General features: G+C 43.4%; 1 protein-coding gene across 4 annotated transcripts in view; it reads right to left on the bottom strand.

Moving 5' to 3' along the window:
- LOC106611507 (protein diaphanous homolog 2) overlaps positions 1 to 25,201 on the bottom strand; it is a 686,561-nt gene that overhangs the window by 218,122 nt on the left and 443,238 nt on the right. The window lies entirely within an intron of this gene.

Raw genomic sequence — 25,201 nt, 5'->3', positions numbered from 1 at the left:
GTGTATGTATGTAGACACAACAACAATGATAATCAGGGTCCGGGAGAGGTATCCTTCACACCTGGCCATTCTAATATAGCTCAATGAGAAAGCTCAATGTCATTGGATGGTAATTAGATTAGCGGTTAAGAGCTTTGGGCCAGTAACTAACAGGTCGCTGGTTCAAATCCCTAGGCCAACTAGGTGAACAATCTGTCAATGTGACCTTGAGCAAGGTAATTAACCCTAATTGCTCCTGTAAGTTGCTCTGAATAAGAGTGTCTGGTAAAATTAAAATTGGAGAGTGAAGGCGATGACATGCCAGGAGTGGTAAGTCCAGGTTGGGACTGATCATAGCTCCCTTATTGGAAAACTGTTGCTGTTATATCGCAATTCAAATGTTATTTGTCACATGCTCCGAATACAACACCGTGAAATGATTACTTACCAACAACTCTTCTACATTTGCACACACTGTACATATGTTTTTCTATTGTGTTATTGACTGTATGTTTGTTTGTGTAACTCTGTTGTTTTTGTCGTACTGCTTTGCTTTATCTTGGCCAGGTCGCAGTTGTAAATGAGAACTTGTTCTCAACTGGCCTACCTGGTTAAATAAAGGTGAAATAAATAAAAAACTATGCAACTCAAGAAATAGAGTGGTCAATGTAAATACTGTGGGTGGCAAATGTATTACTTGTTCAGCTGTCTCAAAGTCAATTTAGTCTGAGACATGATTAACAATGGTGTGATCCATTGTATGAATAGATTTCTCTGGGATAATTATTTTGCATGAAGCATAGGGATACATGTCAACGGATAGTCTAATTTTTATTTTATTTATTTTTATTTCACCTTTATTTAACCAGGTAGGCAAGTTGAGAACAAGTTCTCATTTAAAATTGCGACCTGGCCAAGATAAAGCAAAGCAGTTCGACACATTCAACAACACAGAGTCACACATGGAGTAAAACAAACATACAGTCAATAATACAGTAAAAAAATAAGTAAAAACATTTTTTTTTTTAAATAAGTCTATTTACAATGTGAGCAAATGAGGTGAGATAAGGGAGGTAAAGGCAAAGGCCATGGTGGCAAAGTAAATACAATATAGCAAGTAAAACACTGGAATGGTATATTTGTAGTGGAAGAAAGTGCAAAGTAGAAATAGAAATAATGGGGTGCAAAGGAGCTAAATAAATACAGTAGGGGAAGAGGTAGTTGTTTGGGATAAATTATAGATGGGCTATGTACAGGTGCAGTGATCTGTGAGCTGCTCTGACAGTTGGTGCTTAAAGCTAGTTAGGGAGATAAGTGTTTCCAGTTTCAGAGATTTTTGTAGTTCGTTCCAGTCATTGGCAGCAGAGAACTGGAAGGAGAGACGGCCAAAGGAGGAATTGTCTTTGGGGTGACCAGAGAGATATACCTGCTGGAGCGCGTGCTAAAGGTGGGTGCTGCTACGGTGACCAGTGAGCTGAGATAAGGGGGGACTTTACCTAGCAGGGTCTTGTAGATGACCTGGAGCCAGTGGGTTTGGCGACGAGTAAGAAGCGAGGGCCAGCCAACGAGAGTGTACAGGTCACAGTGATGGGTAGTATATGGGGGTTTGGTGACAAAACGGATGGCACTGTGATAGACAACATCCAGTTTATTAAGTAGGGTATTGGAGGTTATTTTGTAAATTACATCGCCGAAGTCGAGGATCAGGAGGATGGTCAGTTTTACGAGGGTATGTTTGGCAGCATGAGTGAAGGATGAAGGATGCTTTGTTGCGAAATAGGAAGCCAATTCTAGATTTAACTTTGGATTGGAGATGTTTGATGTGAGTTTGAAAGGAGAGCTTACAGTCTAACCAGACACCTAGATATTTGTAGTTGTCCACATATTCTAAGTAAGAACCGTCCAGAGTAGTGATGCTGGACGGGCGGGCAGGTACGGGCAGCGATCGGTTGAAGAGCATGCATTTAGTTTTACTTGTATTTAAGAGCAGTTGGAGGCCACGGAAGGAGAGTTGTATGGCATTGAAGCTCATCTGGAGGGTTGTTAACACAGTGTCCAAAGAAGGGCCAGAAGAATATATAATGGTGTCATCTGCGTAGAGGTGGATCAGAGACTCACCAGCAGCAAGAGCGACATCATTGATGTATACAGAGAAAAGAGTTGGCCCAATAATTGAACCCTATGGCACCCCCATAGAGACTACCAGAGGCCCGGACAGCAGGCCATCCGATTTGGCACATTGAACTCAATAAAAGAAGTAGTTGGTGAACCAGGCGAGGCAATCATTTGAGAAACCAAGGCTATTGAGTCTGCCGATGAGGATGTGGTGATTGACAGAGTCGAAAGCCTTGGCCAGGTCAATGAATACGGTAGCACAGTATTGTTTCTTATCGATGGCGGTTACGATATCGTTTAGGACCTTGAGCGTGGCTGAGGTGCACCCATGACCAGCTCTGAAACCAGATTGCATAGCGGAGAAGGTGGGATTCAAAATGGTCGGTAATTTGTTTGTTGACTTGGCTTTCGAAGACCTTAGAAAGGCAGGGTAGGATAGATATAGGTCTGTAGCAGTTTGGGTCAAGAGTGTCCCCCCCTTTGAAGAGGGGGATGACAGCAGCTGCTTTCCAATCTTTTGGAATCTCAGACGACACGAAAGCGAGGTTGAACAGGCTAGTAATAGGGGTTGCAACAATTTCGGCAGATCATTTTAGAAATAAAGGGTCCAGATTGTCTAGCACGGCTGATTTGTAGGGGTCCATATTTTGCAGCTCTTTCAGAACATCAGCTGACTGGATTTGGGAGAAGCAGAAATGGGGAAGGCTTGGGCGAGTAGCTGTGGGGGGTGCAGTGCTGTTGACCGCGGTAGGGGTAGCCAGGTGGAAAGCATGGCCAGCCATAGAAAAATGCTTATTGAAATTCTCAATAATAGTGAATTTATCGGAGGTTACAGAGTTTCCTATGCTCAGTGCAGTGGGCAGCTGGGAGGAGGGATTCTAATTCTCCATGGACTTTACAGTGTCCCAGAACTTTTTTGAGTTTGTGTTGCAGGAAGCAAATTTCTGCTTGAAAAAGCTAGCCTTGGCTTTTCTAACTGCCTGTGTATATTGGTTTCTAACTTCCCTGAAAAGTTGCATATCAAGGGGGCTGTTCGATGCTAATGCAGAACGCCACAGGATGTTTTTATGTTGGTTAAGGGCAGTCAGGTCTGGAGAGAACCAAGGGCTATATCTGTTCCTGGTTCTAAATTTCTTGAATGGGGCATGCTTATTGATGATGGTGAAGGAGGAATAAAAAAAAAAATAACCAGGCATCCTCTACTGACGGGATGAGGTCAATATCCTTCTAGGATACCCGGGCCAGGTCGATTAGAAAGGCTTGCTCGCTGAAATGTTTCAGAGAGCGTTTGACAGTGATGAGTGGAGGTCGTTTGACCGCTGACCCATTACGGATGCAGGCAATGAGGCAGTGATCGCTGAGATCTTGGTTGAAAACAGCAGACATGTATTTAGAGGGCAAGTTGGTTAGGATGATATCTATGAGGGTGCCCGTGTTTACGGCTTTGGGGTGGTACCTGGTAGGTTCATTGATAATTTGTGTGAGATTGAGGGCATTAAGCTTAGATTGTAGGATGGCTGGGGTGTTAAGCATGTCCCAGTTTAGGTCACCTAGCAGCACGAGCTCTGAAGATCGATGGGGGGGCAATCAGTTCACATATGGTGTCCAGAGCACAGCTGGGGGCAGAGGGTGGTCTATAGCAGGTGGCAACGGTGAGAGACTTGTTTTTAGAGAGATGGATTTTTAAAAGTAGAAGTTCAAATTGTTTGGGTACAGACCTGGATAGTAGGACAGAACTCGGCAGGCTATCTCTGCAGTAGATTGCAACACCGCCCCCTTTGGCCATTCTATGTTGTCTGAAAATGTTGTAGTTAGGGATGAAGATTTCAGAGTTTTTGGTGGACTTCCTAAGCCAGGATTCAGACACGGCTAGGACATCCGTTTTGGCAGAGTGTGCTAAAGCAGTGAATAAAACAAACTTAGGGAGAAGGCTTCTAATGTTAACATGCATGAAACCAAGGCTATTACGGTTACAGAAGTCATCAAAAGAGAGCGCCTGGGGAATAGGAGTGGAGCTAGGCACTGCAGGGCCTGGATTCACCTCTACATCACAAGAGGAACAGAGGAGGAGTAGAATAAGGATACGGCTAAAAGCTATGAGAATTGGTCGTCTATGACGTCCAGAATAGAGAGTAAAAGTAGCAGGTTTCTGGGGGCGATAAAATAGCTTCAAGGTATAATGTACAGACAAAGGTATGGTAGGATGTGAATACAGTGGAGGTAAACCTAGGCATTGAGTGATGATGAGAGAGATATTGTCTCTAGAAACATCATTGAAACCAGAAGATGTCATAGCATGTGTGGGTGGTGGAACTGAAAGGTTGGATAAGGTATAATGAGCAGGGCTAGAGGCTCTACAGTGAAATAAGCCAATAAACACTAACCAGAACAGCAATGGACAAGGCATATTGACATTAAGGAGAGGCATGCTTAGCCAAGTGATCATAAGGGTCCCGTGAGATTTAGACAGCTAGCAGGGCCATAGATAGCAAGCTGGCAGAAGATGGAGGGAGGTCTGTTTTTAGCCACCTCATGTGTTTCCATCTGTAGATTAGTGGGGTTCCGTGTGGTAGGGGGGACCTGTCCAATTGGCAAAATAGTTATAGTGGCCCAAGAAAATTGTCCGATAGACCTATGCAGATAGCAGCCGATAAGACAGCTAACGATTAGCAGGCCGCAGATGGGCATTCAGGTTACGTTGCTACGGAAGGGCCAGTTGGATAACTCCCTCGGGCAGATAACGTCGGTAGTCCAGTAGTGAAGGACCGATGGGGCTCCGCATCGGCAGTAAAACGGGTCCGGATAGGTGATTGTAGCCCAGGAGTGGCTGATGGAACTCTTCAGCTGGCTAGCTCCGGAATAATTGATGTTAGCTCTGGGACTGACGTTAGCCAATAGTCACTCGGGTAGCAGCTAGCTAGCTGCAAGATCCAGGTGTAAATGTCCAGAGCCTGCGGTAGAAATCCGGGGATATGGAGAGAAAATAGGTCCGGTATGCTCTGGTCTGAGTCACGCTGTACAAAACTGGCGATAGCTTTTCGAGTCAAGGGATAGCTGATGACTGCCAACCGTGGCTAGCTGAACTCCAACGTTAGCCAGTGAACTGGCCAACCTCTGGCTAACCTCTGGCTAGCTTCTGTTGAGGATTTCAGATTTGAGGTAAATAATATTAGTTAATTTTTTTTAATTGGTGAGGCGGGTTGCAGGAGAGTGTTTTGAGGTTGAGTTTTTAGAAAAAAATATAAAAAGATATGCGAAGAAAAGATCAACATCAGGGCATTGCTACTTGTACATTATTTTTTTTCTCAGTACTTTTTTAAAAATTCAATATATTTCCAGTAAAAGGTACAGTTGGTACTGAACAGAGCGTGTGTGTGTGTTGACTCACTCTAAAAAAGAGGGATAAACTAAAATACCCACCACATCCCAGAGAACCTATTTGCCCATGAACCATTCTAATGGAGTGCAGCGACAGGACTTATTAACAGGTCACTGGAAGCTACATTCAAAGTCTCTGCTCTGCTGTATTTATAAGGCAATTACTTTGAAACTAACATCAAGCAAAAAAAAATACTAAACACATAAATAAAATGCCTCTACCAACAAGGAACCATTTACTTGAATAAGTAAAGTGAGAAATGGGTCAGCACTCCAGAATATGTTGTGTAAAGCTTAATTATTCATTTTTAGATTTGTATTGTTTTTACTGTATCGGGAGGGTAACATACATGGACGTTTCGGCTTTCACCTTCTTCAGTGTGCAGGTTCAAATCTTACAATCAGAAACAACATTTTTAGGAAATATAGGTGCTTCTAATCAGGGTAATTGGTCCTCCGCCATTTACCTGAATGACACTGGATCAAGAGGCCTACTGCAGGGGTCTCTAACCCTGTTCCTGGAGAGCTACCCTCATGTAGGTTTTCACTCCAACCCCAGTTGTAACTAACCTTATTCAGCTTATCAACCAGTAAATTATTAGAATCAGGTTTGGAGGTTTGGAGCATAAACCTACAGGACAGTGGCTCTCCAGGAACAGGGTTGGAGAGCCCTAGTTTACTGGTTCTTAAAATTGACAAACATGTATTCCCCTTAAAAACACTTATCAGGAAAATATACACAAATAGTATAGGAAATACAATTGTGCTTACCCTATTTAATTTACAACACAGTGGTATTTAACATTGTTGCATAGTGTTGAACAGACAGGGGAGCATATGCTCAATATGAATCAGATGTAGTTCTGCATGCTCTGTTATTATTTGAATGGTATTATCTCTTTATTGAAGTATTTGTGTCTATCTTTATTAAAAAGGGAAGGCTATTAAAAAGGGAAGGCTATATACAAGGCTAAGTGGATTATTGAGTTTCAACTGCACCCCATGAGATGTCAGCTAGGGTCCACGAGCTTAGCCTTCTCACGAACACTCTTGTTGAGCCAAAATAATTATACATCATGTCAAACAATCTATTCTCTCAGAGCCATCTGAAGAGATCCAGCAAGAATACAACAGCGTAGTGTTGTACAAAAATATGAATGCAACATGCAACAATTTCAATTTTACTGAGTTCATAGAAGGAAATCAGTTAATTGAAATAAAGTCATTAGGCCACAGCCATGGGTGGGCCTGGGATGGCATAGGCCCACCCACTTGGGAGCCAGGTCCAGCCAATGGGGAGCCAGGCCCAGCCAATCAGAATGAGTTTTCTGTACAAAAGGGCTTTATTACAGACAGAAAAACTCCTAAGAACCCACTACCCCCCTCCCACTCATCAGACGATCCCGCAGGTAAAGAAGCCGGATGTGGAACTCCTGGGCTGGCGTGGTTGTGAGGCCAGTTAGATGTACTGCCAAATTCTATAAATACGACATTGGAGGCGGCTTATGGTAGATAAATGAACATTAAATTATCTGTCAACAGCTCTGTTGGACATTCCTGCAGTCAGCATGCTCTCTTACAACTTGTGTTGTGTGACAAAACAGCACATTTTAGAGTGACCTTCTATTTACACCGGCACAATATGCACCTGTGTAATGGTCATGTCGTTTAATGAGCTTCCTGACATGCCACATCTGTCAGGTGGGTGGATTATCTTGGCAATGGAGAAATGCTCACTAACAGGGATGTAAAGATATTTGTGCACACCATTTGAGAGAAACAAGCTTTATGTGTGTATGGAACATTTTGGGGATCTTTTATTTCAGCTAATGAAAAATGGGACCAACACTTGGCGTGTTCTGTTTATATTTTTGTCCAGTATATATACAGTATCTTCAAAGATTATACTGTCTTCAAAGATTATTCGTAAAAATCTAAATAACTTCACAGATCTTCATCGTAAAGGGTTTAAAACCTGTTTCCCGTGGTTGTTCAATGAACCATAAACAATTAATGAACATGCACCTGTGAAACGGTCGTTAAGACACTAACAGCTTACAGACGGTAGGCAATTAAGGTCACAGTTGTGAAAACTTAGGACACAAAAGAGGCCTTTCTACTAACTCTGAAAAACACCAAAAGAAAGATGCCCAGGGTCCCTGCTCATCTGCGTGAACATGCCTTAGGCATGCTGCAAGGAGGCATGAGGATGCAGATGTGGCCAGGGCAATAAATTGCAATGTCCGTACTGTGAGACGCCTTAGACAGCGCTACAGGGAGACAGGACGGACAGCTGATCGACCTCGCAGTGGCAGACCACGTGTAACAACACCTGCACAGGATCGGCACATCCGAACATCACACCTGAGGGACAGGTACAGGTACAGGGTTTAAACCCAGGGTTTAAACCCTGGCAAAATGGCTTAAGGACAAGAAAGTCAAGCTATTAGTGTGGCCATCACAAAGCCCTGACCTCAATCCTATAGAACATTTGTGGGCAGAACTGAAAAGGTGTGTGTGAGCAAGGATCCTACAAACCTGACTCAGTTACACCAGCTCTGTCAAGAGGAACGGGCCAAAATTCACCCAACTTATTGTGGGAAGCTTGTGGAAGGCTACCCGAAACGTTTGACCCAAGTTAAACAATTTAAAGGCAATGCTACCAAATACTAATTGAGTGTATGTAAACTTCTAGCCCACTGGGAATGTGATGAAAGAAATAAAATCTGAAATAAATAATTCTCTCTACTATTATTCTGACATTTCACATTCTTAAAATAAAGTGGTGATCCTAACAGACCTAAGACAGGGAATCTTTACTCGGATTAAATGTCAGAAATTGTGAAGAAATGAGTTTAAATGTATTTGGCTCAGGTGTATGTAAAATTCCGACTTCAACTGTATATTCTGTATATACACTGCTCAAAAAAATAAAGGGAACACTTAAACAACACAATGTAACTCCAAGTCAATCACACTTCTGTGAAATCAAACTGTCCACTTAGGAAGCAACACTGATTGACAATACATTTCACATGCTGTTGTGCAAATGGAATAGACAACAGGTGGAAATTATAGGCAATAAGCAAGACACCCCCAATAAAGGAGTGGTTCAGCAGGTGGTGACCACAGACCAGTTCTCAGTTCCTATGCTTCCTGGCTGATGTTTTGATCACTTTTGAATGCTGGCAGTGTTTTCACTCTAGTGGTAGCATGAGACGGAGTCTACAACCCACACAAGTGGCTCAGGTAGTGCAGCTCATCCAGGATGGCACATCAATGCGAGCTGTGGCAAGAAGGTTTGCTGTGTCTGTCAGCGTAGTGTCCAGAGCATGGAGGCGCTACCAGGAGACAGGCCAGTACATCAGGAGATGTGGAGGAGGCCGTTAGGAGGGCAACAACCCAGCAGCAGGACCGCTACCTCCGCCTTTGTGCAAGGAGGAGCAGGAGGAGCACTGCCAGAGCCCTGCAAAATGACCTCCAGCAGGCCACAAATGTGCATGTGTCTGCTCAAACGGTCAGAAACAGACTCCATGAGGGTGGTATGAGGGCCCGACGTCCACAGGTGGGGGTTGTGCTTACAGCCCAACACCGTGCAGGACGTTTGGCATTTGCCAGAGAACACCAAGATTGGCAAATTCGCCACTGGCGCTCTGTGCTCTTCACAGATGAAAGCAGGTTCACACTGAGCACGTGACAGACGTGACAGAGTCTGGAGACGCTGTGGAGAACGTTCTGCTGCCTGCAACATCCTCCAGCATGACCGGTTTGGCGGTGGGTCAGTCATGGTGTGGGGTGGCATTTCTTTGGGGGGCCGCACAGCCCTCCATGTGCTCGCCAGAGGTAGCCTGACTGCCATTAGGTACCGAGATGAGATCCTCAGACCCCTTGTGAGACCATATGCTGGTGCGGTTGGCCCTGGGTTCCTCCTAATGCAAGACAATGCTAGACCTCATGTGGCTGGAGTGTGTCAGCAGTTCCTGCAAGAGGAAGGCATTGATGCTATGGACTGGCCCGCCCTTTCCCTAGACCTGAATCCAATTGAGCACATCTGGGACATCATGTCTCGCTCCATCCACCAACGCCACGTTGCACCACAGACTGTCCAGGAGTTGGCGGATGCTTTAGTCCAGGTCTGGGAGGAGATCCCTCAGGAGACCATCCGCCACCTCATCAGGAGCATGCCCAGGCGTTGTAGGGAGGTCATACAGGCACGTGGAGGCCACACACACTACTGAGCCTCATTTTGACTTGTTTTAAGGACATTACATCAAAGTTGGATCAGCCTGTAGTGTGGTTTTCCACTTTAATTTTGAGTGTGACTCCAAATCCAGACCTCCATGGGTTGATAAATTGGATTTCCATTTATTATTTTTGTGTGATTTTGTTGTCAGTACATTCAACTATGTAAAGAAAAAAGTATTTAATAAGATTATTTCTTTCATTCAGATCTAGGATGTGTTGTTTAAGTGTTCCCTTTATTTTTTTGAGCAGTGTATTTGCTCCCCCAAAAAACTTTTGCTAGTTTTCATCCTGCTCCGTGACTAGTTAATATGTCATTGTGATGTTAGTGATCGTGTATCTCCTTTTTTATGGTGCCAGGCAAGGGTACACCATTTTCTCTTATCCTATTTATTATTTACTTTAATGTAAACAGTCAAAATCTCCCTATGTTGCAGAGACCTCGGGATGTGCGGCCCAGAATCTCTTAATGTGAGGGTATTCTGCAAGCATGTACGTGAAGCAGAGATAAGGGCCGTGATTTTTTTTAAAAAATAGAGTAGAATGTAGGGCACATCTCCATGGATTGATCTGAAAGGAGAATGTACTCCTCAGGTGTGACAGCCAAAACATTTCACAGCAAAAGTAGAACACACCACAGAACGATGGAGATGGAAAGGGAAGAGAAGCAGAAAGAGTTCAAGTAAGCACAGTTGGTATGAAAAATCTATATTTTGTCAAAATCTTACAAATGCTGAAATGTGTCTGCAAGACATGTTTGCTGACATGCAGAGGTACACTATATATACAAAAGTATGTGGACATCACTTCAAATTAGTCAATTCCGCTAGTTCATCCACACCGTTGCTGACAGGTGTATAAAATCGAGCACACAGCCATGTAATCTCCGTAGACAAAACATTGGTAGTAGAATGGCCTTTCTGAAGAGCTCAGTGACATTCAAAGTTGCAAGTCAGTTCGTCAAAGTTTTGCCCTGCTAGAGCTGCCCCGGTCAACTGTAAGTGCTGTTATTGTGAAGTTGAAACGTCTAGGAGCAACAACGGCTTAGCTACAAAGTGGTAGGCCACACAAACTCACAGAATGGGATTGCCGAGTATTGATGCACGTAGCGCTTAAAAATTGTCTCTCCTTGGTTGCAACACTCACTACCAAGTTCCAAACGGCCTCTGGAAGCAATGTCAGCACAATAACTGTTCAGCGGGAGCTTCATGAAATGGGTTTCCATGGCCAAGCAACCATGCGCAATGCCTAGTGTCGGCTGGAGTTGTGTAATGCTCGACGCCATTGGAATCTGGAGCAGTGGAACACGTTTTCTAGAGTGATGAATCATGCTTCACCATCTGGCAGTCCAGCGGACGAATCTGGGTTAGGCAGATGCCAGGAGAATGCTACCTGCCCGAATGTATAGTGTCAACTGTAAAATTTGGTGGAGGAGGAATAATGGTCTGGGGATTTTTTTCATGGTCGGGCTAGGCCCTTTAGTTCTAGTGAAGGGAAATCTTAACGTTACAGCATACAATGACATTCTAGACAATTCTGTGCTTCCAACTTTGTGGCAACAGTTTCGGAAAGGCCCTTTTCTCTTTCAGCATGCACAAAGTGAGGTCCATACAGACATGGTTTGTCGAGATCAGTATGGAAGAACTTGATTGGCCTGCACAGAGCCCTGACCTCAACCCCATCGAAAACCTTCAAGATTAATTGGAAGGCTGACTGCGAGCCAGTGCCCAACCTCACTAATGCTCTTGTGGCTGAATGGAAGCAAGTCCCTGCAGCAATGTTCCAACAAAAAAGCCTTCCCAGAAGAGTGCAGGCTATTATAGCAGCAAAGTGGGGGCCAACTCCATATCGATGCTCATGATTTTGCAATGAGATGTTCAACGAGCAGGTGTCCAAATACTTTTGGTAATGTAGTGTACGATGAAGGAGATGTATTTTGCAGTGTCAGTCTAATTTCAAGAACTTGTTATTTTGGTACAGTGCTCATTGGGCACATCTGGAATATAACTGGAATAAGGAGAAAATGTTTTGTTCGAGTAATAGTCAAAAACAATGTTGTGCCACAATTTTTATGAGAAATTAAAATGTTATTCTTAATAACAGACACTCTCTGAGACATACAGGCGAACACGCATTTATTTGTCACACAGAAGGGTCCTTTGTATAACTCTAAGATTTGAATTACGTCCATCTTTTCAACAGTTCTATTGAGCCGACTACATACAGAGTCCTTGGGTTGGAGTGTGAGAGTATCTTCCTAACGCCATGATTCCCTTCCAATTCCATTCAGAACCAAAGACAAATGTTCCTCTTTGTGTTTCACTCCATGCAGAATGGTATTTTGTCAACGTAATACAGCCCAGAGCCAAGTAGTGCTGGGAGTTTAAATGGGAAATGGGCAGTGCTTTATTATGCCGCACTGCCTTGGAAATGAATGTGGATAATAGATATATTCACGACGGTATTAATATCTTCAAAGTTCAACTTTTTTTCTCTCCCACTCTCTCACTCAATTTTCCCTCTCCCAGGCTCCAAACTATTTGCCATAGGCTATGCCTTATACTAAATAGATTTATGAGAACATTTGTGTCATATTTCCTATTTTTCCCAGTTTGTCAAGACGAATCGTCAGCGCAGCCTCTGAGTGGAATCTCCACACAAGCTTGGCCTTCATTGTCAGGGCCTACAGATTAATCTCTGGAGGAGAATTAACAAGTCAAATTGGACAATGACACTTCTCTCAAGGCTTTGGGCAGGAAAATTAGCACAAGTTCAGGGGTAGGAAAATACTATCTTAAAATGCTACCATTTTCAACAACTATACAATCACTATCCAATTATACACTTTTGAAAAAAAATCAGGAAATGGAGAGCAGGAAATGTCCACTGGAAATGGTGTTGATCTGCCTCGATCATCTGTCCACAATATTAGCCCATGTTCATAAAAAAAAATACTTTATTGACAGACGCGCATTCAAGGCGAATGCTCCTTAAGGCGGTTATAATAAATCAAAGTGATGAGTGGAGGAGCCATCGGTATATACAGTATGTCAGAGAGGTAATGAAAGCAAATCGCAGCAGAGAAGTGAGAGGTGAATCTCCTTTGGAATGTGATTCAGACGGCCCACATTAGACACGGCACAGAGAATGCCGGTAGCAATGTTCAACCTGACCCCATTTAAAGCTTAACTAACAACGTATATATTTTTGGTGTGTGTGTGCCTTTGGCCCAGGCACAGAGATGAACTTCTGATCTCCTTTCCCACACTGGCTCTACCCTGGGGAAATATTCTATCTTTAATTATCATCTCCGTGCACTAAGCAGCTGTGTGTGGCGAACAGAAACGTGGCGGCGGTGGACTCTATTCCCACAGCAGTCCACTCAGCACGGGCTGGCAGGCCCAATGTTGAGCAGGGTAAAACGGGGTCATGGTTCAGGATATGGCACATTTTGGGCCCACACCTTCTGTCAGAGACAGAGAATACAGTGTGTCCTTTCCTGTCAGAAGGAATATCTTGGGTCTCTGGAAAAATGTTGTCAAACATGTCCTTGTGTGATGTTCTGATTGTCAAAGTGAGATTCCCAAGTAACGTGTAAAAATTGGTTGAAGGAACCATTTTTGTGTTTCATAGATCGAAGGCTAGATTTACGAAGCATTGCATTTTTGTACAGTATGCACCTGTTTTCCAGATAGAAATGATCCTATCTGGAAAAAAGAGAAGCAAGTTTTGCACTAGTTAAATCTCTTAGTAAACTAGATGGTAAATTTACATGAAGTAAAATTGTGGGGCTTCCTCTAGCTCTTTAAAATATTTTTTGTTAGGTAGTGGAAGAAGTTAATAAAGTGTTACTTTACCATTTAAAGCAAATCAGTTACCTTTTGTCAAAGTGAAATTTAGTAAACTAGTTGCTCTGACTACATTGATAGACTACTATATCAACTTTCTTACTTGATTGTGGGGCAGTTAGATCACACATTTAATCAGAAATAACTACACTCGGACTACTACACTTTTAAACAGTCTCTCACTAGAATACCACCGTACAAAATACCACAGTATATGCAACATGTAATGTATTTGCATTGTTAACGTTTTAAATAAACTATTTCATGTTCATGAAGTCCTCTCTGGGCTGGAGGGGGATCAGTGGGAAAAGGGACCCACTGGCCAGAAAGGGGGAACCCCTTCCCTCAGACCAACTCTGCCCCCAGGTGGGACACAGAAGTTAATTGAGCATAGCATATATAGGGCCCTATACAATCCATTGTATTTTTTGAATGATTTTGTTTTTTCCCAATTTCCATTTTCTCCGTTTAGTTTTTCCAGGTTTCCTATTTTTTCAAGTTTTTTAGGGTTGTTGCTCTCAAAAATCACACCTTTTAAATAGAAAAACAACAACATTGGATGTTTTAAGTCCACCACAATTATACATTTAGACTTTTGGGTGAAGTTACCCTTTAATGCAAAAAACAACAACATTAGATTGATGCAAATGATCATGATATAATTCTGCCAGGTAGGCATAGTGTAGACATACGCAAGCACCGCACACACACACACAAACATCGCCAACACCGATGTCTTGCACCCAGACAAGCTAAACACCTTGTTCACCTGCTTTGAGGATAACACAGTGCCATCTATGCAGCCCACTCCCAAGGACTTGTCGGCTCTCCTTCTCCGTGATCGATGTGAGTAAGACATTTAATAGTGTTAAGCCTTACAAGGCTGCTGGCCCAGACGGCATCCCTAGCCGCGTCCTGAGAGCATGCACATACCAGCTGGCTGGAGTGTTTACGGCCATATTCAATCTCTCCCTATCCCAGTCTGCTGTCCCCACTTGCTTCAAGATGTCCACCATTGTTCCTGTGCCCAAGAAAGCAAAGGTAACTGAACTAAATGACTATCGCCACGTAGCACTCACTTCTTTCATCATGAAGTACTTTGAGAGGCTAGTTAAGGATCAATTCACCTCTACCTTACCTGACACCCTAGACGCACATCAATTTGCTTACCGTCCCAATAGATCCACAGACAATGCAATCACCATTGCACTGCACACTCCCCTATCTCACCTGGACAAGAGGAATACCTATGTAAGAATGATGTTCATTGACAATAGCTCAGCCTTCAACACCATAGTACCCTCCAAGCTCATCATCAAGCATGGGGCCCTGGGTCTGAACTCCACCCTGTGCAACTGGGTCCTGGACTTCCTTACGGGCCGCCCCAGGTGGTGAAGGTAGGAAACAACACCTCCTCGTCACTGATTTGCAGCACAGGGGCTCCAAAAGGGTGCGTACTCAGCCCCCTCCTCTACTCCCTGTTCACCCATGACTGCGTGGCCACACGCCTCCAACTCAATCATCAAGTTTGCAGACAACACAACCATAGTAGGCCTGATTACCAACAATGACGAGACATCCTCCAGGGAGGAGTTGAGGGCCCTGGCGGAGTGGTGCCAGGAAAATAACCTCTCCTATTAGCCAACGTACAATCAGTGGATAACAAAATAGACAAGCTACGATCATGAATATCCTACCAATGGGACATTAAAAACTGTAATATCTTATGTTTCACCGAGTCGTTGCTGAACGCCAACATAAATAACATACAGATGGCGGGTTTTATGCTGTATCGGCAGGATAGAACAGTCAATTTACCACCACACACCGATGCTGGCACTAAGTCCGCACTCAATGAGCTGTATAAGGCCATAAGCAAACAGGAAAACACTCATCCAGAAGCAGAGCTCCTAGTGGACGGGGACTTTAAATTAAATCCGTTTTACCTACATTTCTACTATGTTAAAAGTGCAACCAGAGGGGGAAAAAAATCAAGACCACCTTTACTACGCACACAGACACGTGTAAAAAGCTCTCCCTCACCCTCCATTTGGCAAATCTGACCATAATTCTATCCTTTTGATTCCTGCTTACAAGCAAAAACAAAAGCAAGATGCACTAGTGACTTGGTCAATAAAGAAGTGGTCAGATGACGCAGATGCTAAACTACAGGAATGCTTTGCTAGCACACACTGGGATATGTTCCGGGATTCTTCCGATGGCATTGAGGACTACAACACATCAGTCACTGGCTTCATCAATAAGTGCATAAATGACGTCGTCCCCACAGTGACCGTACGTACATACCCCAACCAGAAGCCATGTAACATGTAGCATTTGCACTGAGCTAAAGGGTAGAGCTGCTGCTTTCAAGGAGTATAACCAGGACGCATATAAGAAATCCCGCTACACCCTCAGACGAACCATCAAACAGGCAAAGCATCAATACATGACTAAGATTGAATTGTACTACACCGGCTCTGATGCTCATCGGACGTGGCAGGGCTTGCAAACTATTACAGATTACAAAGGGTAGTACAGACGCGAGCTGCCCAGTGACACGACCTAACCAGACGAGTTAAATTACTTCATGCTCGCTTCGAGGCAAGCAACACTGAAGCATGCATCAGCTGTTCCGGACGACTGTGTGATCACGCTCTCCGTAGCCGATGTGAGTAAGACCTTTAAACAGGTCAACAGTCACAAGGCCGTGGGGCCAGATGGATTACCAGGACGTGTACTCTGAGCATGCGCTGACCAACTGGCAAGTGTCTTCCCTGACATTTTCAACCTGTCCCTGTCCGAGTCTGTAATACCAACATGTTTCAAGCAGACCAACATAGTCCCTGTGCCAAAGAACACTAAGATAACATGCCTAAATGACTACAGACACGTAGCACTCATGTCTGTGCCATGAAGTTCTTTGAAAGACTGGTCATGGCTCACATCAACACCATTATCCCAGAAACCCTAGACCTACCCAATTTGCATACCGCCCCAACAAATCCACATATGATGCAATGTCTATTGCCTTCCACACTGCCCTTTCCCACTTGGACAAAAGGAACACCTACGTGAGAATAATATTAATTGACTACAGCTCAGTGTTGAACACCATAGTGCCCTCAAAGCGCATCACTAAGCTAAGGACCTTGGGACTAAACACCTCCCTCTGCAACTGGATCCTGGACTTCCTGACGGGCCGCCCCCAGTTGGTAACAACACATCTGCCAAGCCGATCCGCAACACGGTGGTCCCTCAGGGGTGCGTGCTCAGTCCCCTCCAGTACTCCCATTCACCCATGACTGCATGGCCAGGCACGACTCCAACACCATCATGAAGTTTTCCGACGACACAACAGTGGTAGGCCTGATCACAGACAACGATGAGACAGCCTATAGGGAGGTCAGAGACCTGGCCGTGTGGTGCCAGGATAACAACCTCTCCCTCAACGTGATCAAGATAAAGGAAATGATTGTGGACTAAAGGAAAAGGAGGACCGAGCTGTAGTGGAGCAGGTTGAGAGCTTCAAGTTCCTTGGCATCCACATCACCAAAAAACTATCATGGTCCAAACACACCAAGACAGTCGTGAAGAGGGCACAACAATATTATTCCCCCTCAGGAGACTGAAAATATTTGGCATGGGTCCTCAGATCCTCAAAAAGTTATACAGCTGGACCATCGACATAATCCTGACTGGTTGCATCACCGCCAGGTATGGCAACTGCCAAGCTTCCTGCCATTCAGGACCTCTAAACCAGGCGGTGTCAGAGGAAGCCCTAAAAATTAAACTATATGCATTGTTGTTGCCCCCCCCCTTTCCGATGCTGTTACTCTCTGGTTAATATCTATGCATAGTCACTTTAACTCTACCTACACGTACATATTACCTCGACTAACCTGTGCCCCCACACATTGAACCTGTACTGGTACCCACTATATATAGTCTCACTAAGGTTATTTTACTGCTGCTATTTAACTATTTGTTATTTTTATTGAAATGTTTTACGTAACACTTACTTTTCTTAAAACTGCATTGCTGGTTAAGGGCTTGTAAGTAAGCATTTCCCTGTAAGGTCTGCACCTGTTGTATTCGGCGCATGTGACAAATACGATTTGATTTGATTGATCAAAGTAGCTGACTTGTGTTCATAATGAATGGAATGTCTGGGAGTTGATAATGTTACAATGGGACCTTTAGAATGTTGAACAAATACCATGAAAGTGCATGAATATGGACAAAATAAGCTAAAATGTATCAAATACTGTGTATCAAAAAGTTGTACGCTAGCACACTGGTCCAGACCGCTCTGCTCATTTTAAAGTTCAAATGACATTTCTATCTTAAAGGGTGTAAGATGAGTAGCGTTCCAAATAATAATATTATGAAGTATGACAAAGATGTCTTTGTAAGACCCATTAATCAGGCCTGAAGTGATTTTGTGGAGAGGTCGATCACCACTCTGAGGTGGGACTTGAGTAATATTTTTCCTCATTCAAAGTATTTGCGTCAAAAATTTCACCTGCATAAGCTCTAGGATTTAGCCAGCGGATCTAGCAGGTGCTTATATGAGCAGAGAGATCATAGCACATGTAAGGCAACCCTCACTTAAGATTTCCCTCCACAGTCTAAAAGCCACAGGCAGCACATGGATCTGAGAACACTAAGTTATTGAATAAAGCCCAGGTAGCAGGATAAATCCCCAAGAAAAGAGAGATGGTCCTTAAAACGAAACATTAAGAATGTAGATAAAGGGTAGCGAGAAAGAAGCAATGCTGTTTTCCATTAAGCATGGCCTCCAAGATCCAAAATCACTTGTGAGAAATGCTCCCCTTTATTCCAGCGAAATAAATGACTGAACCTTTGGTCGGTACTTAGTTCTGAAGTTGTGTCAGAACGTGCTTTGAGTCACCACTGCAGACTCCAAGAAATTAGTTGAGGAGAGCTTCATCGATAACAATTTTCCAGCAGACAAAGCCAACTTTAAAGCCTTCGGCGCCTTCGCCGCCCTTGCCGGCACTGTTCACAGTGCAACAAAAACACTAGTTGAATACATGCTACTCAACGTCTATTGTGACAGTGTGAGGTAAGGAGCACTCAGACAATGAAGAACACAACACATGAGGAAATGGCTACTCAATAAATAATTCAATGTTCAAACACAGAAACAGTAGGTCTAATACTGGGTCTTACTACTCACCGTTGCGAGAAGGTCAAAGGACCATGTATTAAGCTTCATGGACATAAAGCTCCACAACATAAAGTTTATGACCTAACCCCTCCAATGTCTTACATTAGAGGGGATAATCAATGCAAAACAGCACCTGATTCATATTGCTGCCAGACATTACAAGGGCATCAGGCCTCAAGATTGACTGTCCTAGGAAGTTACAAAACAATATCTAACCACAGCAAATAGAGCCAGTGGCCTTGCAGAGAGAATGTATAACAATAACGCTGATTCATTTCCTGTGTTTGGAATGTGCACTCAACTTGATTGATTTTAATCTTGTGCCCCCGATGAGGACCGACATGAAAACAATTCAAGAGCACATCCTTTGCCTACTGATATGTATGCTGACGTGGAGGGGACATTGTAAGAATGGGATAAATATGTTGGAGAAGCTCAAAAGAGTAGCATTATTTTGATTGGGTAAGAATCTGAAAGAGGCGACAGCTTCAATGAAGTCGTTCACAACCCACTCCATCTAACCGATATTTGAGGGTGCACCTGGAACACATGGAATGCGCACTACGGTGCCATTTTGTCATCTCAAAACTACTGGCATGCCAACTCAACCTCAATGATTAGAATATAATAATACGTTATTGGTCCAGCTGAGATGGTGCATATTTTGCTCTGTTCCCCAAGACAACACAAACACACGCCATACATTAGGCACATATGAAGGAGCACAGGGTGAGCCACAGTTCAGCACCCCTGGTGCGGCGTAGGGGTTAAGTGCCTTGATCAGCAGCCTTTTGGTTGCCAGTTCATCTCCCATATTGTCTAGCCTCTGTTTCAAACTAGCAACCTTCTGGTTAATGGTCTGCTATTTTTTACTTCTGGGCTGAAACGAGCATGCAGTCTAAACAAAACATACTCTTGCATAAGAATGTGCAATTCATGTATAAACAGCACAACAACCCCACAATATCAGTCCACTTGTCCCAGGCCCTCATTGAGACTCAGCACATTCCCTGGCCTCTGTGTGTCTCTCTGTGTGAACCGGAGGATTGAAATGAGCTGTGACCTTGAGGCAGGTGAGCCTTTGATAATGGGTGTGTCCATAGAGAAAGGAGTCTCCTGTGGGGACAACTGTGTGTGCTGAGCTGGGCTCCAGTCAGCCCTGATCTATACCTGCACGGGGAGGAGTCTAGCCTCCATCCTCCCTCTACAGCTACTCCCTATGGGCAAGACAGCTTCCTAGATAATAAGAGATGCAATCATGTGTGTCAAGGAAGGGGAGAGTGGTGGACCTGCTATGAGTCCAAATGCAGATCTATCATCTCGTTAGCATGTAGCATTTATAATTCACAAGCATGGAGGGTTGCATTTTAATTAAGTTTTGCATCCACACAACTCTATGACCATGCTATGACTCAGAAAACAAGATGGCTTCTACACAACTCTACAGGAATGGCTATTGAGACTTCAGTGAGGCCAGTTCTGAAGGCCAGTGGATTTATCCGAGACAGGAAGTTTTGTCAAATCAAATTTCGTTAATACATCAATTATAGATGAACGTAACATTGATTCCACTAATGTTTTTGGAGGGATGAATCAGAATGCGGATAATAGACTGCAAATGCAAGTAATACAATCAAACCAAAAAAAAAGGTTAAAAGGGCATTTACTGAATCACATTAATGATTGCCAGCAAATGCCAAATTACGCCACTCAACCCAGAGTGGATTGTACAATGATCCAGTTACCATTGATTAGCAATTATCTTTTTATTTCTTTATTTGGACTTGTCATGACAGAGGCAGAACATTAACATTACATGGAAACAATATAAGGCAATTAACATGGGTGGGGAAGCAGTGGGCAAAACACATAATAATGTGATTAAGGGAGACTGCCTGCAATAGAGCAGACAAAGGCGGGGCTACCGGTCTCCTGTCTCTGCCTGCCTCGCATTCTTTCTTCTCTATATCTCACTCTTTCACTTTCTTCCTTTATTTCTCTATCTCTGAGGAGCAGTAGAGGTTAGGGACTTGGAGAGAGAGAGAGGCACTTTGGAGTGGGCAATCAAGGGAAAGGAAGTGAAGAAAAACCTTTCTCAGGGAAATCAGCCGGAACTGATTGCTCTTTTCAATCAGGTAAATTAAGTGTGCAGGCTCCAGCCCTTTGTAGATGGGCTTGTGATTATTCTATCGTTTGAACCCCCTCTCCCTCCTCCTCAACCCCCACAGGCCACCCCCCTTCCCACTTCCGACCAGCCAACCCCCGTTTTCCCCCACGGGACTTGACGCAACAAGCAGAAATTCGCCGGCTCAGGGCCTCTAGCTGTACACAGGTTTGCAAGGTCACGTGGCCTCCCCATTTAGCTACAGATCACAACAGAGGGTGGTGGTACTAAACACGGAGGCGCGCTGTTCTGCTCCCTAAATTACTCGATGCATTACTCCGCCGAGCTGAACTGATGCTTTGATAGAGGAGACAGGGCTAAAGAGAGAAGAAGTGGCATCCTAAAGAGACATACAGTTAAAGTCAGAAGTTTACATACACTTAGGTTGGAGTAATTAGAACTCATTTTTCAACCACTCGACAAATTTCTTGTTAACGAACTATAGTTTTGACACGTTGGTTAGGACATCTACACTGTGCATGACACACGTAATTTTTCCAACAATTGTTTACAGACATATTATTTCACTTATAATTCACTGTATCACAATTCCAGTGGGTCAGAAGTTCACATACACTAAATTGACTGTGCCTTTAAAAAGCTTGGAAAATTCCAGAAAATGATGTCATAGCTTTAGAAACTTCTGATAGGTTAATTGACATCATTTGAGTCAATTGGAAGTGTACCTGTGGATGTATTTCAAGGCCTACCTTCAAACTCAGTGCCTCATTGCTTGACATGGGGAAATCAAAAGAAATCAGCCAAGATCTCAGAAAAAAAATTGTAGACCTCCACAAGTCTGGTTCATCCTTGTGAGCAATGTACAAACGCCTGAAGGTACCATGTTCATCTGTACAAACAATAGTACGCAAGTATAAACACCATGCAGCCGTCATACCGCTCAGGAAGGAGATGCGTTCTGTCTCCTAGAGATGAATGTACTTTGGTGCAAAAAGTGCAAATCAATCACAGAACAACAGCAAAGGACCTTGTGAAGATGCTGGCGGAAACAGGTACAAAAGTATCTATATCCACAGTAAAACGAGTCCTATATCAACATAACCTGAAAGGCTGATCAGCAAGGAAGAAGCCACTGCTCCAAAACTGCCCAAAAAAAGCCAGACCGCGGTATGCAACTGCACATGGGGACAAAGATCACACTTTTTGGAGAAATATCCTCTGGTCTGATGAAACTAAAATAGAACTGTTTGGCCATAATTACCATCATTATGTTTGGAGGAAAATGGGGAGACTTGCAAGTCGAAGAACACCATCCCAAACGTGAAACACGGGGGTGGCAGCATCATGCTGTGGGGGTGCTTTGCTGCAGGAGGGACTGGCGCACTTCACAAAATAGATGGCATCATGAGGGAGGAAAATTATGTGGATATATTAAAGCAACATCTCAAGACACCAGTCAGGAAGTTGAAGCTTGGTCGCAAATGGGTCTTCCAAATGGACAATGACCCCAAGCATACCTCCAAAATTATGGCAAAATGACTTTAGGACAACAAAGTTAAGGTATTGGAGTGGCCATCACAAAGCCCTGACCTCAACCCAAAAGAAAATATGTGGGCAGAACTGAAAAAGTGTGTGCGAGCAAGCAGGCCTACAAATCTGACTCAGTTACACCAGCTCTGTCAGGAAGGAATGGGCCAAAATTCACCCACCTTATTATGGGAAGATTGTGGAAGGCTACCTGAAACGTTTGACCCAAGTTAAACAATTTAAAGGCAATGCAACCAAATACTAACTGAGTGTATGTAAACTTCTGACCCACTGGGAATGTGATGAAAGAAATAAAAGCTGAAATAAATCATTCACTCTACTATTATTCTGACATTTCACATTCTTAAAATAAAGTGGGGATCCTAACTGACCTAAGACAGGGCATTTTTACTCTGAATAAATTTCAGGAATTGTGAAAAACTGAGTTTAAATGTATTTGGCTAAGGTGCATGTAAACTTCCGACTTCAACTGTACTTCCATTCCAGGATGCCCCCGGCCACGGGCCAAGAAGTAAACAAAAAATAAAACAAAGAGGAGAAACTAAAAAGTTATTTTAGTGGAGACATGGAAACAAAGTTAATCTAATGCACTGTAGTGATTAAAGAGAGTGAGAAAGAGAGATGCAAAAAAGAGAGGAGAATGAGAGATGACTAGATATACTGTAGCTCGGGTTAGGGCTAACTGAACAACGTTTTACCATGTTCTAATACCAATTTACCTGACAGGAGACCAAAAAGCCTTGTAAAGGATCTGGAAGATAGTCAGTAAATTATTCAGCTGGGCCTCGTTCTACACAAGTGTAAAAGCTCCTCCAGACTGGTATCAAGCCAACACGTGGCCCAGCCATCACCAAGCTCCCTTTGTGTTCCAGCCTCAAAGTGTTCTCTGATTAAATTAGTTTTAGTGAGGCTAGGCAGCTGAGATTTTAGCTTATTTGTTTCTCTCCTCTCCGGCAGCTCAAACTACCCTTAAAATCACATAAAACAACATGAGCGCTTGTGTCATTTAAAAAATAGATCACATAGTTCTGTTTCTTGTTGGAGTGGGTAACTCAATCATCAAATTCCTTTTGCACCTGTGAAAGGGCACTTCTGTCAAGGTTAGTGCTATCAGGGATCCTTGGGATGTCCCTACCCTAATCCTAACTCTTACCTTAACCATTTTAAATTTCAACTTTAATGGGGTGGTGTCAGAGTTGGATGTCCCAAGGATCCCAAAACTGAGAAAAAAAAGCATCACTTCAGGATTCAAACCAATGCTGTCTGCTGACAAATAGGCATGAGATAAAAACAAAATATCTTTCCCAATCTCATTATTTCTGTCTCTCTCCCTAAGGAATCATATGCTCTTAAAGGGCAAGTTTTCCGGGTTTTACCCCAATTATTTTCTGACCTCAGGAGAAAATGAAAATGTCCATGGACAATAAAGTTATTGTATTGTATATAAGATCTCTGTTAATTAACATATAAATAAAATACAGGCACCACAGAAAGCACTGTGAAGTAAACAGCTTCATATCCTCTACAGCCTTCTCCTTAGTGTCATGTCTCTGTTTTCCAATGGTGTTTGCCATAATGAATTGAGTCAGCTTATTAGTCTCACCCAATTGAACTAACAAGCATGTACAAGAATTGATTGTCCCTGAAATGACTTGAATGAGTTGATACACGTTCACAGTTTGAGCCGTACACTCATCCATCTATATCCATAATAAAGACTGGGCCTGGTCCACTTTAACAATGGCTGCCTCGCTGCCTCAGTCGAGCACATAATTAATGGGAATTAGATTAAATAACCAATTAGGTAACTAACAAATTAAATAGGCATCTGGGGATTCCCCATTGAATACTTGAGAATGGAATTAGCACCGAATTTGTTTATTGACAGGTGAAATGACAGCATGGTCAGAGAAACAAGTCTATTCCCAGACACAATGAGGCAGCAAACACTTAAGTGACAGGAGGGAGCACACAGGTAAGAGCGTTGGGACTAGTAATCGGAAGGTTGCAAGATCGAATCCCCGAGCTGACAAGGTAAAAATCTGTCGTTCTGCCCCTGAACAAGGCAGTTAACCCACTGTTCCTAGGCTGTCATTGAAAATAAGAATGTATTCTTCACTGACTTGCCTAGTTAAATAAAGGTAAAATAAATAAAAAATACATGTCAGGTAAACAACATTATTCAAATGTGTGAACAACGTAGCATGTTTACTCTCGAGGTAATTACGCCACTTGAGCTGTAAAGACGCCACTTCCACACCACAAATGGCAGCCATGTTCTCTTATTCTCAAAGTCAACCCACAATGGCAGATAAAGGCAATAATGTGTAGTTAAAGCCACTCGTTCTGTCCTGTCACCACGCTACGCCTCCCATCCGGCGTGTTAACCTTTCTTGGTCATCTCAAAATGTAGTCCATTGTGCTCCATTAAAGTCCTCCCATCCACCACTGAAACTGCTGCCAGATATCATCCATATTGAATCTGCAGGGGTGCTCTTACTGAGCGGAAGAATATTCCAGATTTATACATAACACAAGGATTAAGAGCGGCTCTCTGGCCATTAGGAATTCTTATTCCATCTGATCCAACAGGCCTAATTAAAGTATCTTAACCTTGTTGGGCCTAATCTCTCGGGTCACTCTATAAAACATGGGCGGGTCTAAATCAAGTTGTATAATGCCTCGGAGCCTCCTGGTTTAAGCCATTGGAGAAAACCAATAAAGGATTTGTCACCCCCTTGTAAACCATGCAGTATGGGATCCGGGAGCTGC

Source organism: Salmo salar, chromosome 09 (assembly GCF_965601325.2).
Source record: "Salmo salar chromosome 09, fSalSal1, whole genome shotgun sequence".
NCBI lineage: Eukaryota > Metazoa > Chordata > Actinopteri > Salmoniformes > Salmonidae > Salmo > Salmo salar.
Note: the sequence above shows the minus strand (reverse complement) of the source record. Positions and strands in the feature narration are given on the sequence as shown.